Source organism: Carica papaya, chromosome 5 (genome assembly GCF_054855325.1).
Source record: "Carica papaya isolate Zhongbai chromosome 5, ASM5485532v1, whole genome shotgun sequence".
Taxonomy (NCBI): Eukaryota; Viridiplantae; Streptophyta; class Magnoliopsida; order Brassicales; family Caricaceae; genus Carica; species Carica papaya.
This window is the reverse complement of record NC_142313.1, coordinates 20,648,912-20,664,798: the sequence shown is the minus strand read 5'-3', so window position 1 is coordinate 20,664,798 and position 15,887 is coordinate 20,648,912. Positions and strand designations below refer to the sequence as shown.

Sequence of the window (15,887 nt, the reverse complement as noted above, 5' to 3'; positions counted from 1 at the left end):
CCTTTAAAGCTCCTTTGTCTCCTCGGGATTACTTCTATAGACTGGTTTGTTTAGAATTGAGGCACTGGGTATGAAATTTATTTGATGCTCAATACCTCTAATGGGTGGCAATCCATTTGCTATCTCTTCCGGAAAGACATCTTCATATTCCTGAAAAAGAGAAACAAACACACTAGGCAAAGAAACATTAAGGTTGTTAGTGTTCAGATAAAGTTCTTTGTACATAAGCAAAGTATACTTTTCCTTGAAAACCAAGCTTCCTTAATATCAATCCTTCTTGTATACAAGCTCACTTGTTTCTTTTTACACTCATTTGAATTCTGCCCCTTTCTTTATCAAACTCACTTTTCACTTCATTATTTTTTCCACTCTTTTCTTTTAAAAGCTCACTCTTGGATGTCTCACATTTTTGCTCGCACTTTTTCCTTCACTCTTGTTTTCTCTCACTTTGTATTCTTCTAAGCTCGCCCTCATAAACTTCTTTTAGTGAAAGTGGTACAGGAGTAATTTTCTTTCCGTCTTTCTCAAAAGTGTAGTGATTTGTGAAACTGTTATGCATCACCCTTCGATCAAATTGCCAAGGGCGTCCTAACAAAAGATGACCAGCATGCATAGGCACTACATCGAATAACAATTCATCCTTATACTTCCTATTTTGAATGCCACAAAAACTTGCTTTCTCACCCTTATATCCCCCCAATCATTGAGCCACGTCAATTTGTAAGGATGTAGACGTTTTGTAGTAGACAGTCCCAACTTCTCTACAAGAGTAGTACTAGCAACATTTGTCATGCTGCCACCATCAATTATCACATCACATACGTGATCCTTCACAAGACATCTAGTATGAAACAAGTTCTCTTTTTGATCGCATTTGTCTTATTAGACTTGTATATTCAAGAACTCTTTCACTTTCTGTCATGGTAAATTCTTCATCTTCATCATGAATTGCATCTTCATAGGATGGTATTTCTCCTTGATTCTCTTCTTCATTAGCCAAATAATACTTTCCATCAAGCATAAACATAGTTCTTTGATTTGGACAGTCCCGCTTGTAATGACCCCTTGACACTAGAAACATTTAATATTTCTTGCGTTAGTAGTGGAGTCAAGCTTACTCTTATCTTTGCTAGAACCGGATGCTTTAGGAACCTCTTTCAATTCTGCCTTAGGCTTGGATGACGCAGCCTTATCACATTTCCTCCAATTTTATTTGCATGTTGAAGTGTTGGAAGAAAAATGACTTGTGTTACCTTTTCTCTTCAATTGCTTCTCAACCTTCAAAGCAAGGTGAAACAAATATTCTAGCTCCATATAAGGTTGCAATTCAACCACATTAGAAATCTCCTTATTCAAACCATTAACAAATCTAGCCATTGTAGCCTCACTATCTTCCTTGACATTTGCTCTAATCATGGCCACTTCCATTTCTATGTAGTACTCCTCAACACTCTTGGAACCTTGTGTAAAATTTTGAAGTCGATTGTACAACTCTCTATAGTACTAGCTTGGTACTCTCTATAGTACTCCACTTCAAATCTCTCCATTCTTCAATAAGCCTCTCCTTATTTCTTCTCCGCTTCTTCTTTGTATCATCCCACTAAGTAATAGCATAATCTTCAAAAACAGCAACGACAAGTTATAATTTCTTGGATTCAATGTATTTGTTGCAATCAAATACTAGTTTAATCTTTTTTTCGCAATCCAAGTTAGTTTCAGGATCGATTCTTCCATGAAAGGATGGAATCTTGAATTTAACACCACCAAAATTGCTATTATTGTTTTTTCTTGCTCTTTGTTGCACCTCCTCTTCTTCTTCATTATCACCGCATGATTCATCATCTTCAAAGTCATTACTCTCTTGAACTCTATTTGGAAATCTCCTATCACGCATGGCTGGATTTAGGAGCATTTGGTTGCTGCCCCCTTGTAACCGAAGCTTCTAGCCTCTCCATTCGATCAATAATCTCACCATATCTTCTATCCATAGCTTTCATCAGTTCCGTTAAGGCTTGGAACCTATCTCTCTCGTTTTATGGATTATTTACTTGTCCACTCATCTTGTATTAAGCTGCAAAAGAAAGTTAGTAAAGCAAAAGAATAGTTCCTCACTTCACTCTCTCACGTGTTTCACTAAAATAATGGTATCACTCAATTTCACTCTGTGTTTAAATTTTGGCTTTTCTCTAGATGAACTCACACTTAGCCTTTTACCACTCCAATTCTCTTGTTAAGATTCGTTGTAGAGAATCAAAGCTTATACAAAAGTGTCGAATTACAATGAGGAATAAAATAAATCAAGTTGGAAGGAAATAAAAGATAATCTGAATAAAACTCAACCAAGGAAATGAAAGATAAACCCGAGTTCTTAGAAAGAAATACAACTTAAAAGAAATTTTAATCTAGGAAAGCAATCTTAGTTTTTGTTTTAACTCCTTTTTGAATCCTCTTTTTTTAGTTTCTTTTTTTTTTTTTACTTTTCTTTTCACCTTCTTTTGATTTTTTTATGTTTCTTTTTTTTATATAATGCAACAGAAATAAACTAAAATTCGGATCTCATTAGGTAAATAATTGGCTCACAAATTTCAGAACGAATTCTGACTTAAATATATTGGATCTAATTGTCTTCATTTATTGTATTTAGACTTTTGCTTTTCTTATTAAATAGAAATATTTACTTGGTAATATGAAGAGTTGTGACTCTTGAATGTCTTAAAACTTATAGGTAGTATTTTCTTTTGTAAAGACAGACAAGTTGATATATGAATTTGTTTAATGCAAGGTTTCTTAAGAGAGGTTTTTCTCTTATTATGATTCTTGTTTGAATCAGGGTTCCTACGAGCCAAGCTAATTACTTTGTGAGTAGTTTATTCAAAGGTTCTTCAAGGGTTGACTTTGGGTTGCGGACTTATTCTAAAGTTCTCTTTCAAGAATCGAATTGGATCAAGGACTTGGTAAATCTGATTTAGCTTTCCAAGGGGTTGCTTCCAAGTGTAAAGATATTGGGCCTCGGTTAATATACCCCTAGTTCGTATCAGTTTGGTATCAGAGTAGGCTTAGGCTCTAAATTAGGTTATATCCTTTGTGTTTCACCTCTTTACTTTTGTTTCATTGTTTCAAGTTTTTGTTTCAATTTCCATCCTCCATATCCATTTCTTATTGTTTAGCATCAAGCATATCAGTTTAGTGTCCTCTTAGTGTTCTATTCGTTTCAACTTGTTTTTTGTTGTTATTTTTAATCATTTGTTGTTCTCCAACTCCTTGTGATCTATTTTTCATCCAAAAAGTTATTCCATTCAAGTTTATTTATGTTGTGTTACATAAAAAAAAAGAAAAAAAAATCAAAAAAAGGTGAAAAGGAAAGTGAAAGAAAAAGGAATATCAAGAGGCAAAAAAGAGAGATTAAAAAAAAGAGGATTCGAATAGGAGTTAAAACAAAAATTCAGTTTGCTTTCCTAGACTAAAATTGTTTTTAAGTTGTATTTCTTTCTAAGAATTCGGAAACATCTTTCATTTCCATCTACCTTGGTTTAGTTTCATTCAAATTATCTTTTATGTCCTTCTAACTTGGTTTATTCCATTCCTAATTGTAATTCAGCACATTTATATAAGCTTTGATTCTCTACAATGAACTTTAACTAGAGAACTGGAGTGGAGGCTGAGTGTGAGTTCATCTAGAGAAAAGCCAAAATTTAAAAACGAGTGAAATTGAGTGATACCATTATTTGAGTGAAACACGTGAGGCAGTGAAGTGAGGAACTATTCTTTTGCTTTACTAACGTTTTTCGCAGCTTAATACAAGATGAGTGGACAAGCAAATAATCCACAAAACGAGATAGATAGGTTTTAAAAGCCTTAACGGAACTGATAAAAGCTATAGATAGAAGATATGGTGAGATTATTGATCGAATGGAGAGGCTAGAAAGTTTCGGTTACAAGGGGGCAGCCACCAAATGCTCCTAATCCAGCCATGCGTAGTAGAACATTTCTAAATAGAGTTCAAGAGAGTAATGACTTCGAAATGATGAATCACGTGGTGATAATGAAGAAGAAGAGGAGGTGCAACCAAGAGCAAGAAACGACAATAATAGCAACTTGGGTGGTGTTAAATTGAAGATTCCATCCTTTCATGGAAGAATGGATCTTGAAACTTACTTGGATTCGGAAAAGAAGATTGAACTAGTATTTGATTGCAATAACTACACTGAATCCAAGAAACTACAACTTGCTGCTGCAGTTTTTGAAGATTATGCTATTACTTGGTGGGATGATACAAAGAAGAAGCGGAGAAGTAATAGCGAGAGGCCTATCGAAGATTTGAGAGATTTGAAGTCCATCATGAGAACAAGATTTGTACCAAGCTATTACTATAGAGAGTTGTATAATCGACTTCAAAATCTTACAAAAGGTTCCAAAAGTGTTGAGGAGTGCTACAAAGAAATGGAAGTGGCCATGATTAGAGCAAATGTTGAGGAAGATAGTGAGGCTACAATGGCTAGATTTCTTAACTGTTTGAATGAGGAGATTTCTAATGTGGTCGAATTGCAGCCTTATATGGAGGTAGAAGATTTGCTTCACCTTGCTTTGAAGGTTGAGAAGCAATTGAAGAGAAAAAGGGAATACAAGTCATTTTTCTTCCAACACTTCAACATTCAAATCAAATTGGAGGAAAGGTGATAAGGCTTCATCATCCAAGCCTAAGGCAGAATCAAAAGAGGTCCCTAAAGCATCCGGTTCTGGCAAAGATAAGAGTAACCTTAACTCTACTACGAACGCAAGAAATATTAAATGTTTCAAGTGTCAAGGTGTAGGTCATTACAAGCGGGACTGTCCAAATTAAAGAACTATGTTTATGCTAGATGGAGAGTATTATTTGGCTAGTGAAGAAGAGAATGAAGGAGAAATACCATCCTATGAAGATGCAATTGATGATGAAGATGAAGAATTTACCATGGCAGAAAGTGGAAGGGTTCTTGTAGCAAGAGGAGCTTTGAATATACAAATACAAGACGAATGCAATCAAAGAGAACTTGATTCATACTAGATGTTTTGTGAAGGATCACGTACGTGATGTGATAATTGATGGTGGTAATGTGACAAATGTTGCTAGTACTACTCTTGTAGAGAAGTTGGGGCTGTATACTACAAAACATCGACATCCTTATAAATTGAAGTGGCTCAATGATTGCGGGGATAGAAGGGTGACAAAGCACTTGTGGCATTGAAAATAGGCAAGTATAAGGATGAAATGTTATTTGATGTAGTGCCTATGCATGCTGGTCATCTTTTGTTGGGATGCCCTTGGCAATTTGATCGAAGGAACATAACGGTTTCACAAATCACTACACTTTTGAGAAAGACGGAAAGAAAATTACTCTTGTACCACTTTCACCAAAAGAAGTTTATGAGGGTGAGATTAGAAGAATACAAAGTGAGAGACAAAATAAGAGTGAGCGAATGCGAGACATCTGAGAGTGAGCTTTTAAAAGAAAAGAGTGGAAAAAATAGTGAAGTGAAAAAGAAAGTGAGTTTGACAAAAGAGGCAGAATTCAAATGTGTTAAAAAAAAATAAGTGAGCTTGTATGCAACAAGGAGTGATATTAAGGAAGCTTGGTTTTCAAGGAAAAGTATATTTGTGCTTATGTACAAGGAACTTTATCTAAACACTAACGACCTTAATGTTTCTTTGCCTAGTGTGTTTGTTTCTCTTTTATAGGAATATGAAGACGTCTTTCCAGAGGAGATACCTAATGGATTGCCACCCATTAGAGGTATTGAACATCAAATCGATTTCATACCCAGTGCCTCAATTCCAAACAAACCAGTCTATAGAAGTAATCTCGAGGAGACAAAGGACCTTCAAAGGCAAGTTGAAGAGTTGTTGGGTAAGGGATTTGTCAGAGAAAGCATGATTCCATGTGCTATTCCCGTTGTTAAAGAAACATGGTTCTTGGTGTATGTGTTGATTGTTGTGCGATTAACAACATTACAGTAAAGTATCGTCATCCTATTCCTAAGTTAGATGATATTATGGATGAATTATATATGGCTTTACTATTTGTAGCAAAATTGTTTTAAAAAGTGGCTATCATCAAATTCGAATAAAAGAGGGCGATGAATGGAAAACTACTTTCAAAACAAAATATGGATTATATGAATGGTTGGTTATTCCCTTCAGTTTAACTAATGCACCAAGTATTTTCATTAGACTTATGAATCATGTTTTGAAAGATTTCATTGAAAAATTTGTTGTTGTGTACTTTGATGATATCCTTGTGTATTCTAGAGATTTGAATGAACATGAAGAACATTTTGATGCAAATAAGGCTAAAAAAAACTCAAGATACTCAAAGAGCATCAAAAGGTGACTTGGAGCAAATTTCAAATGATGTAAACACAAATAGAGTTCTAAACCTAGGAAGTTTCAGCAGACCAGTAACATGATCAAAGACAAAGAAGCTTAAAGAGTTGCTCCAAGTTTTCACTCAAAAACATGTGGATGATAGGCTGACCAATTGTGAAAATTTCAAATATGAGCTTTTTGAACAGCTCAAATTTGTAACTTTAATTGGATTCAAGTGATTTGGGATAATTTGGGCTTGTTTGAGTCTTACTGGTAATGGGTGAATAAGCCTTGTGTATGGGATGGATTAGTTGAGTTGTTTTAAGTATTTTGGATTGTTTTATTTTAGTTTGAGTTAATTAAAGCCCATATAGTCAAGTGTAACTCATTTGGGCTTAAGTCTTGTCTTAGTGTTATTATAAGAATGAGCTTATAACTATATGGTGCCACAAACAATTAGTGGTGTTGGTTAAGAAGATTGGAGTTACAAGCAGTTACATAATAATTACATGACTATAATTAGCCTAGTTATTGTGGGAGTTACAATTGTCGTTATTGTGTTGTAACTTATCATTGATTTCTTTGGTTATAAATACAAAAGGAACTCTTCTTTGTGGACATCAAGAGTGGTAATCAAATATTTCAGAATTGAGTTGAGAGTGTTTTGGCTTTCTTTTCACTTTATGCACAAGGTGTTGATTTGGAATACAATTATTATCACCTATATTCAATTTTGATTTCCTATTTCAATTGTTCTTGGTGCTTATTTGAATTAGGTTCAAGGGATATCATTTATTTTTTTTGGGTTCTATTTAACTTCTACCATTTAGGTGATTGAACAAATTTGCTTCCTTTTTACTTGAGATCTAAATTCTGTTCTAAACCGATTGAAGAGTTCTAAGGTTCAAGCAAGGGTCTTGGGGTTCCACATCATTTGGTATCAGAGCCAGATTTGACAGATAAATTAGTCTATCCTTATTTTGTTGTTTTTATTTTCATTATTTCTTGCTAAAAAAAGGAGACAAATTTGCATTCAGCAAAAAAAAAAAATCAGATTAGCCTAATTTACTTAATTGTGCAAAATACACTTCAACCAATTAGATACCTTGTGTAATTGAAACACCTGATGTTATTTCCCATTTATTTATCTCATATAACATTCAAATATATTTAAAATTTAAAAGAGAAACTCGTTTCAAGGTTGTTTATTTGGTTGAGATTGTTTGTATAATTTTTGGAGCTGTTTGGAAACATCTCACCTCAATTGAGTTTGTTTTCATCCAAAACTGTTTGTTTCACTTAATTTGAGTGTTTTGGGTGACAATTTGTAGTTTTATTAGAGAATTACAAGTTTCGTGCATTAAATTCCAGATTCACCATTTTTTTCTTGCATCTTTTAGTTTTCATTTAATATTTCTGCCCATTTGCTTCTTACTACATCTTGAGGTAATAATATTGATTCGTTGTCACTTAATTGACATAAAAATCATCATACACTTATTTCTATATCAAGTGTGTGCTCTCCATTGTTTATATTGTTCTAGTTTGCTTCTAGAGTTGAATTCATGTATCTTGTTTCTTCAGGAATTCTTCGTTATCCCTAATTAAAATTGAGTACATAGTGATAATTTAATTGTTGTTTGAATTGCCCTTTTGTATAAAGTTATAAAAGATTTCTTGAGTGGTAAAAAGTAAGAGAGTGTGAGCTTAAAAGAGGGTAAAAGCCAAAATTGAGTGAAACACGAGTGCCCATACTACGAGAGTAAACACGTGAGGGAGTGATTTGTGAGGTTGCAATCTATTTTTTTTTGTCATTAAAATTTTAGATTTGAAGATAGAGCCACAAGGGAGTGAAAGAACATCAAAAGATCAAGAATTTATCCTCAAAGCAATGTAACAACAATTTGAGAGGATTCAACTAGCTATTGGCAACATGAATGAGAAACTAGAGAAACAACAACGTGAGTTAAATTCCATGAGAGGGGAAGCTTTCCAAACCAATCGAAGGGCAAGAAGACTTCCAACACCATCTTTTGATGAGGAAGTGGAGGAAGAATTTGATGACTAAGCTACTTTGGTCAATGAAGGTCAAAATTATGGTAGGGGTCGAAACGATCATGATAAAAACATTGGGAGCATCAAAATGAAAATCCCATCGTTTCTAGGCAAGAATGATCTGAATGCTTATCTTGAATGGGAACGCAAGGCGGAGCTTATTTTTAAATGCCACAATTATTCAGAGGAGAAAAAGATAAAGCTTGGGGCCATGGAGTTTGGAGAGTATGCCATTGTGTGGTGGGATCAACTCATCACAAATAAAAGGAGAAATGGGAGAAGGAATTTATGTATTTGCAGGGCAGAATGAAACATGTCCGATCATACCAACACTAATTCACTGGATCCCATCAGAACTCCGCAGTTAAGTGTGCTTGGGCAAGAGTAGTACTAGGATCAGTGACCTCCTGGGAAGTCCTCATGTAGCACACATTTTTTCCAGATGGGTCGTTCGACATTATGCGCGACTGAAACTGTGGTCCACTAGTTTATTCGCAAATGTGAGTCATGGCGCCGAGGCATTTTACTTGATATTAGAACGAGAAAGAGAGGTGCAGTGTGCACGCATAAGGAAACAAATGACGGGAGGGGGGAGGGAAGGAGAAGGAGTGTACGTATTTGCAGCGCAGAATGAAACAGGTCTGATCATACAAGCTCTAATGCACCGAATCCCATCAGAACTCTGCAGTTAAGTGTGTTTGGGTGAGAGTAGTACTAGGATGGGTGACCTCCTGGGAAGTCCTCGTGTTGCACCCATTTTTTCGCAGATGGGTCGCTCGACCATATCTGCAACCGAAACTATTGTTCGCTGGTTTATTTGCAAATGTTAGTCACGGCACCGGGGCATTTTACTTGATATTAGAAGGAGAATGAGAGGTGCAGTGTGCACACATAAGGAAACAAATGACGGGAGGGGGGAGGGAAGGAGGTGTGTATGTATTTGCAGTGCAGAATGAAACAGATGCCATTATACCATCACTAATTCACCAGATCTCATCAGAACTCCGTAGTTAAATTTACTTGGGCAAGTGTAGTATTAGGAGTGGCGACCTCCTAGGAAATCCTCGTGTTGCACTTATTTTTTTAGATGGGGCGTTCGACGTTACGCGGCACTGGAACTTTGGTTCTTTGGTTTATTCGCAAATGTGAGTTAAGGTGTCGAGTTCTTTTACTTGATATTAGAAAGAGAAACAGAGGTGTAGTGTTCATGCATAAGGAAACAAATGATGGGAGGGGGGAGGGAAGGAGAAGGAGTGTATGTATTAGCAGCGCAAAATGAAAAGGTCCGATCATTCCAGCACTAATTCACCAGATCCCATCAGAACTCTGCAGTTAAGTGTGCTTGGGCGAGAGTAATATTAGCATGGGTGGCCTCCTGGGAAGTACTCATGTTGCACCCATTATTTTGCAGATGGGTCGTTCGACGTTACGCACGACTGAAACTATTGTCCACTGGTTTATTCGTAAATGTGAGTAGTGATGCCGAGACATTTTACTTGATATTAGAACGAAGAGGAGAGGTGCAGTTTGCAAGTGCAAGGAAACAAATGACGGGAGGGGGGAGGGAATGAGAAGGAATGCATGTATTTGCAGCGCAGAATGAAACATGTGCGATCATACGAGCACTAATGCACTGGATCCCATCAGAACTTCGCATTTAAGTTTGCTTGGGCGAGAGTAGTACTAGGATGGGTGACCTCCTTGGGAGTACTCGTGTTGCACCTATTTTTTTACAAATGGGTCGCTCGATGTTACACGCGACTGGAACTATGGTCCGCTGGTTTATTCGCAAATGTGAGTCATGGCGCCGAGCCATTTTACTTGATATTAGAACGAGAAGGAGATGTGTAGTTTACACGCACAAGGAAACACATGAGGGGAGGGGGGAGGGAAGGAGAAGGAGTGTCTGTATTTGCAGCGCAGAATGAAACAGGTGCCATTATACCATCACTAATTCACCGGATCCCATCAGAACTCCGCAGTTAAATGTGCTTGGGGGAGTGTAGTACTAGGAGATGTGACCTCCTGGGAAGTCCTCGTGTTGCACCTATTTTTTTCAAATGGGGCGTTCGACGTTACGCGCGACTGGAACTATGTTCCGCTGGTTTATTCGCAAATGTGAGTTAAGGCACCAGGGTATTTTACTTGATATTAGAACGAGAAGCAGAGGTGCAGTGTGCACGCACAAGGAAACAAATGACGGGAGGGGGGAGGGAAGGAGAATGAGTGTATGTGTTTAAAGCGCGGAATGATACAGGTGCGATCATACCAACACTAATGCATCAAATCCCATCAGAACTCCACAGTTAAGTGTGCTTGGATGAAAGTAGTACTAGGATGGGTGACCTCTTGGGAAGTCCTCGTGTTGCATTTAGTTTTTTACATATGGGTTGTTCGACGTTACGCACGACTGGAACTATGGTCTGCTGGTTTATTCGCAAATGTGTGTCACGGTGCTGGGGCATTTTACTTGGTATTAAAACAAGAAGGAGACGAATGTATGTATTTGCAATGCGAATTTAAACAGGTGCGATCATACCAGCACTAATGTACTAGACCCCATCAGAACTCCGTAGTTAAGTGTGCTTGGGCGAGAGTAGCACTATGATGGGTGACCTCTTGGGGAGTACTTGTGTTGCATACATTTTTTTTGTAGAAGGGTCGTTCGAAGTTACGTGCTACTGGAACTATGTTCCGCTGGTTTATTCGCAAATGTGAGTCACGGCGCCGAGACATTTTACTTAATATTAGAACGAGAAAGAGAGGTGCAGTGTGCACGCACAAGGAAACAAATGACGGGAGGGGGGAGGGAAGGAGAAGGAGTGTTTGTATTTGCACTGAAGAGTGAAACAGGTGTGATCATACCAGCACTAATGCACCGGATCCTATCATAACTTTGTTGTTAAGTGTGCTTGGGCGAGAGTAGTACTAGGATGGGTGACATCCTGGGAAGTCCTCGTGTTGCACCCATTTTTTTGCAGATGGGTCGTTCGACGTTATGCGCAACTAGAACTATGGTCCACTGGTTTATTTGCAAATGTGAGTCATAGAGACATTTTACTTGATATTAGAACGAGAAGGAGTGGTGTAGTGTGCATGCACAAGGAATCAAATGACAGGAGGGGGGAGGGAAGGAGAAGGAGTGTATGTATTTGCAGCGCAGAATAAAACATGTGATTATACCAGCACTAATGCATCGGATCCCATTAGAACTAGGCATTTAAGTGTGCTTGGGCGAGAGTTGTACTAGGATTGGTGACCTCTTGGTAAGTACTCGTGTTGCACTAATTTTCTTGCAGATGGGTCGTTCGACGTTACGCGTGACTGGAACTATGGTCTGCTAGTTTATTTGTAAATGTGAGTCACAACGATGAGGTATTTTACTTGATATTAGAATGAAAAGGAGAGGTGCAGTGTTCACGCACAAGTAAACAAATGACGGGAGGGGGGAGGGACGAAGAAGGAGTGTATGTATTTGCAGCGCAGAATGAAACAAGTGCCATCATACCAGCACTAATTCATCGGATCCCATTAGAACTCTGAGGTTAAGTGTGATTGAGCGAGAGTAGTACTAGGATAGGTGACCTCCTGCGAAGTCCTCGTGTTGAACCCACTTTTTTGCAGATGGGTCGTTCTACGTTATGCGCAACTAGAACTTTGGTCCGCTGGTTTATTTGCAAATGTGAGTCACGGTGCCGATGCATTTTACTTGAAATTATATCAAGAAAGAGAGGTGCAGTGTGCACGTACAAGGAAATAAGTGACGGGTGGGGGAAGGGACAAAGAAGGAGTGTATGTATTTGCAGCGGGGAATGAAACAGGTGCGATCATACCAGCACTTATGTACCGGATCCCATCAGAACACCGCAGTAAAGTGTCTTGGGCAAGAGTAGTGCTAGGATAGGTGACCTCCTAAGAAGTACTCGTGTTGCACCCATTTTTTTGCAGATGGGTCCTTCGACATCACGCGCGACTGAAACTATGGTCCACTGATTTATTCGAAAATGTGAGTCACAGTACCGAGGCATTTAACCACATATTAGGACGAAAAGGAGATGTGCAGTGTGCACGTACAAGGAAACAAATAACGGGAGGGGGGAGGGAAGACGGAGTGTTTTTATTTGCAGCGCAGAATGAAACAGGTGCGATCATACCAGCACTAATGCACCAGATCCCATTAGAACTCCGCATTTAAGTGTGCTTGGGCGAGAGTAGTACTAGGATGGGTGACCTCCTGTGAAGTACTCGTGTTGCACCAATTTTTTTATAGATGGGTCGTTCGACATCACGCACGACTGGAACTATAGTTCGCTGGTTTATTCGCAATTGTGAGTCACGGCATCGATGCATTTTACTTGATATTTGAACGACAGAGAGGTGTAGTGTGCACGCACAAGGAAAAAAATGACGGGAGGGGGGAGGGAATGAGAAGGAGTGTATGTATTTGCAGCGCGAATTGAAAGAGTTGCTATCATACCAGCACTAATGCATCGGATCCCATCAGAACTCCCTAGTTGAGTGCTCTTGGGCGAGAGTAGTACTCGGATGGGTGACCTCCTGGGAAGTGCTCGTGTTACACCCATTGTTTTGCGGATGGGTCGTTCAACATTACGCGCGACTTGAACTATGGTCTGCTGGTGTATTTGCAAATGTGAGTCATGGCGTCCGGGCTGTTTACTTGATATTAGAACGAGAATGAGAGGTGCAGTATGCACGCACAAGGAAACAAATGACGGGAGGGGGAGGGAAGGAGAAGGAGTGTATGCATTTGCAGCGCGGAATAAAACAGGTGCAATCATGCCAGCACTAATGTACCGGATCCCATTAGAACTCTGTAGTTAATTATTCTTGGGCGAGAATAGTACTAGGATGGTTGACTCCTAGGAAGTTCTCGTATTGCACCCGTCTTTTTTTTAAAATTTTTCGTCCATCCATTTATAGTCCACCACGTGATAAGAGTGTCATTAGGAGCATCGTAAATAATAGAACAAGTAAAACAGAGGTGCGACAGGCAGTCCATTCATCGGAGTGTCAGTCGAGGCAACGGGGCATTTTGATTGATATTACAACTAGAAGTAGAGGTGCGGTGTCCACATAGAGCGAAACAAATGATGAGAGGGGGGAGGGAAAGAGAAGAGGCATATATATTTGAAGTGAGGAATAGGACGGGTTAGATCATACTAGCACTAATGCATCGTATCCCATCATAATCTGCATTTAAGCGTGTTTTGGCGAGAGTAGTACTAGGATGAGTGACCTTCTAGGAAGTGCATGTGTTGCACTCGTCTTTTTGCAGATAGGGCATCAAATGTTACGTGCAACCGGAGCCATAGTCCGCTGGTTCATTTACCAGCGCGAGTCGCCGCGCCGGGGCATTTTGCTTACTTTTTTGTGTGCACTCATTTATAGTCTACCACGTGATAAGAGAGTCATTACGAGCATCTTACATAGAAGAACAACGAAAAAAAAGGTGTGGCGGGTGGTCCTTTAGTCTGGGCATAAGTCGAGGCGCTGGGACATTTTGCTTGATATTAGAACTAGAAACAGAGATGCAGTGTGCTCGCATAGCGAAAAAAATGATGGGAGAGGGGAGGAAATGAGAAGGGGTATATGTATTTGCAATGCGGAATGGAAGGGGTGCGATCATACCAGCACTAATGCACAGGATCCCATCGAACTATGCAGTTAAGCATGCTTGGGCGAGAGTAGTAATAGGATTGGTAACCTTTTGAGAAGTGCTTGTGTTGCACTGTCTTTTTGCAAACGGGGCATAAAATGATACATCTGATCGGAGCCACAATCCGTTGGCGTGAGTTGTGTCACCAAAAAATTTTGCTTACTATTTTTTCGTGCATTCATTTATAGTTTACCACATGATAAGAGTGTCGTCACGAGCATCTTACATAGTAGAATAAAGAAAAATGAGGTACGGTGGGCAGTCCTTTCTTCTTGCGTGAGTAGAGGTATCAGGACATTTCACTTGATATTAAAACTATAAAAAGAGGTGCGGTGTGCGCGCACAACGAAAAAAATAATGGGTGGGGGGAGGGAAGGAGAAGGGGTATATGTATTTGCAGCGCGGAATGGAAGGGGTGCAATCATACTAGCATTAATACACCGGATCCCATCGAAATTCGTAGTTAAGCATACTTGGGCGAGAGTAGTACTAGGATGGGTGACCTCTTAGGAAGTTCTCTTGTTGCAGCCATTTTTTTATAAATGGGGCATCAAACGTTAAGTGCGATCAGAGCCACAATCCGGCGGCATGAGTAGCAATGTTGAAAAATTTTGCTTAATATTTTACGTGCACTTATTTGTAATCCACCACGTGATAAGAGTCTCATTACGAGAGTCTTACATAGTAGAACAACAAAAAAAGTGGCGCAGCGGGCCTCCATTCTTCTGGGCGTGAGTCAAAGCGACATGGCATTTCACTCTATATTAGAACTAGAAGCAAAGATGCAGTATGCCCGCACAGCAAAATAAATGATGGGAGGGGGAGGGAAGGAGAAGGGCTATATGTATTTACAGTGGGGAATGGGATAGTTGCGATCATACAAACACAAATGCACAGGATCCCATCAGAACTCTGTAGTCAAGCGTGCTTGGGTGAGATTAGTTCTAGGATGGGTGACCTCCTAGAAAGTCCTCATGTTGAACCCGTCTTTTTATAGACGGGGTGTTAAACGTTAAGTGCGATCGGAGTCACAGTCTGTCGGCGTGACTCACGGGGCCTGAAAATTTTGCTTAATATTTTTCGTGCATTCATTTATAGTTCACCACGTGATAAGAGTGTCATTACGAGTATCTTACATAGTATAACAATAAAAAACAAGGTACGACGGGCGATCCATTCATCTATGCATGAGTTGAGATGCCGGGATATTTTGCTTGATATTAGAACTAGAAACAGAGATGTGGTGTGTGCGCACAACGAAACAAATGACGGGGGGGGAGGGAAGGAGAAGGGGTATATGTACTTGCAGCGTGGAATGGAAGGGGCGCGATCATACCTGCACTAATGCACTAGATCCCATCGAATTTCGTAGTTAAGTGTGCTTAGGCAGAAGTAGTACTAGGATGGGTGATCTCCTGGAAAGTTCTCATGTTCCACTCGTTTTTTTGCTGACGGGACGTTAAACATTATTAGCGATCAAAGCCATTATCCCTCGGAGTGAGTCGCAATGCCAAGACATTTTTCTTAATATTTTTCGTGGATTCATTTATAGTTTGCCACGTGATAAGAGTGTCATTACGAGCATCTTAGTTCATCTGGGCGTGAGTCGAGGCGCCAGAGCATTTTTCTCTATAATAGAATTATAAGCAGAAGTGCGGTGTTCGCGCATAGCGAAACAAATAACAGGGGGGAGGGAGGGAGAAAGGGTATATGTATTTGTAGCACAAAATAGAAGAGGTGCAATCATACTAGCACTAATGCACTAGATCCCATCATACTCCGTAGTTGAGCGTGCTTTGGCGAGAGTAGTAC

At 39.2% G+C, this 15,887-nt stretch overlaps 8 pseudogenes; all 8 read left to right on the top strand.

Annotated features, from left to right (window-relative positions):
• Positions 1-9,035: 9,035 nt before the first annotated feature.
• On the top strand, positions 9,036-9,154 carry LOC148255123 (5S ribosomal RNA; annotated as a pseudogene).
• A 525-nt stretch (positions 9,155-9,679) lies between these two features.
• On the top strand, positions 9,680-9,798 carry LOC148255122 (5S ribosomal RNA; annotated as a pseudogene).
• Positions 9,799-10,004: 206 nt separating this feature from the next.
• Positions 10,005-10,123, top strand: LOC148255121 (5S ribosomal RNA; annotated as a pseudogene).
• Positions 10,124-10,653: 530 nt separating this feature from the next.
• Positions 10,654-10,772, top strand: LOC148255120 (5S ribosomal RNA; annotated as a pseudogene).
• A 151-nt stretch (positions 10,773-10,923) lies between these two features.
• LOC148255119 (5S ribosomal RNA) lies at positions 10,924-11,042 on the top strand (annotated as a pseudogene).
• Positions 11,043-11,249: 207 nt separating this feature from the next.
• LOC148255118 (5S ribosomal RNA) lies at positions 11,250-11,368 on the top strand (annotated as a pseudogene).
• A 1,170-nt stretch (positions 11,369-12,538) lies between these two features.
• Positions 12,539-12,657, top strand: LOC148255117 (5S ribosomal RNA; annotated as a pseudogene).
• A 1,831-nt stretch (positions 12,658-14,488) lies between these two features.
• LOC148255116 (5S ribosomal RNA) lies at positions 14,489-14,606 on the top strand (annotated as a pseudogene).
• Positions 14,607-15,887: the final 1,281 nt, after the last annotated feature.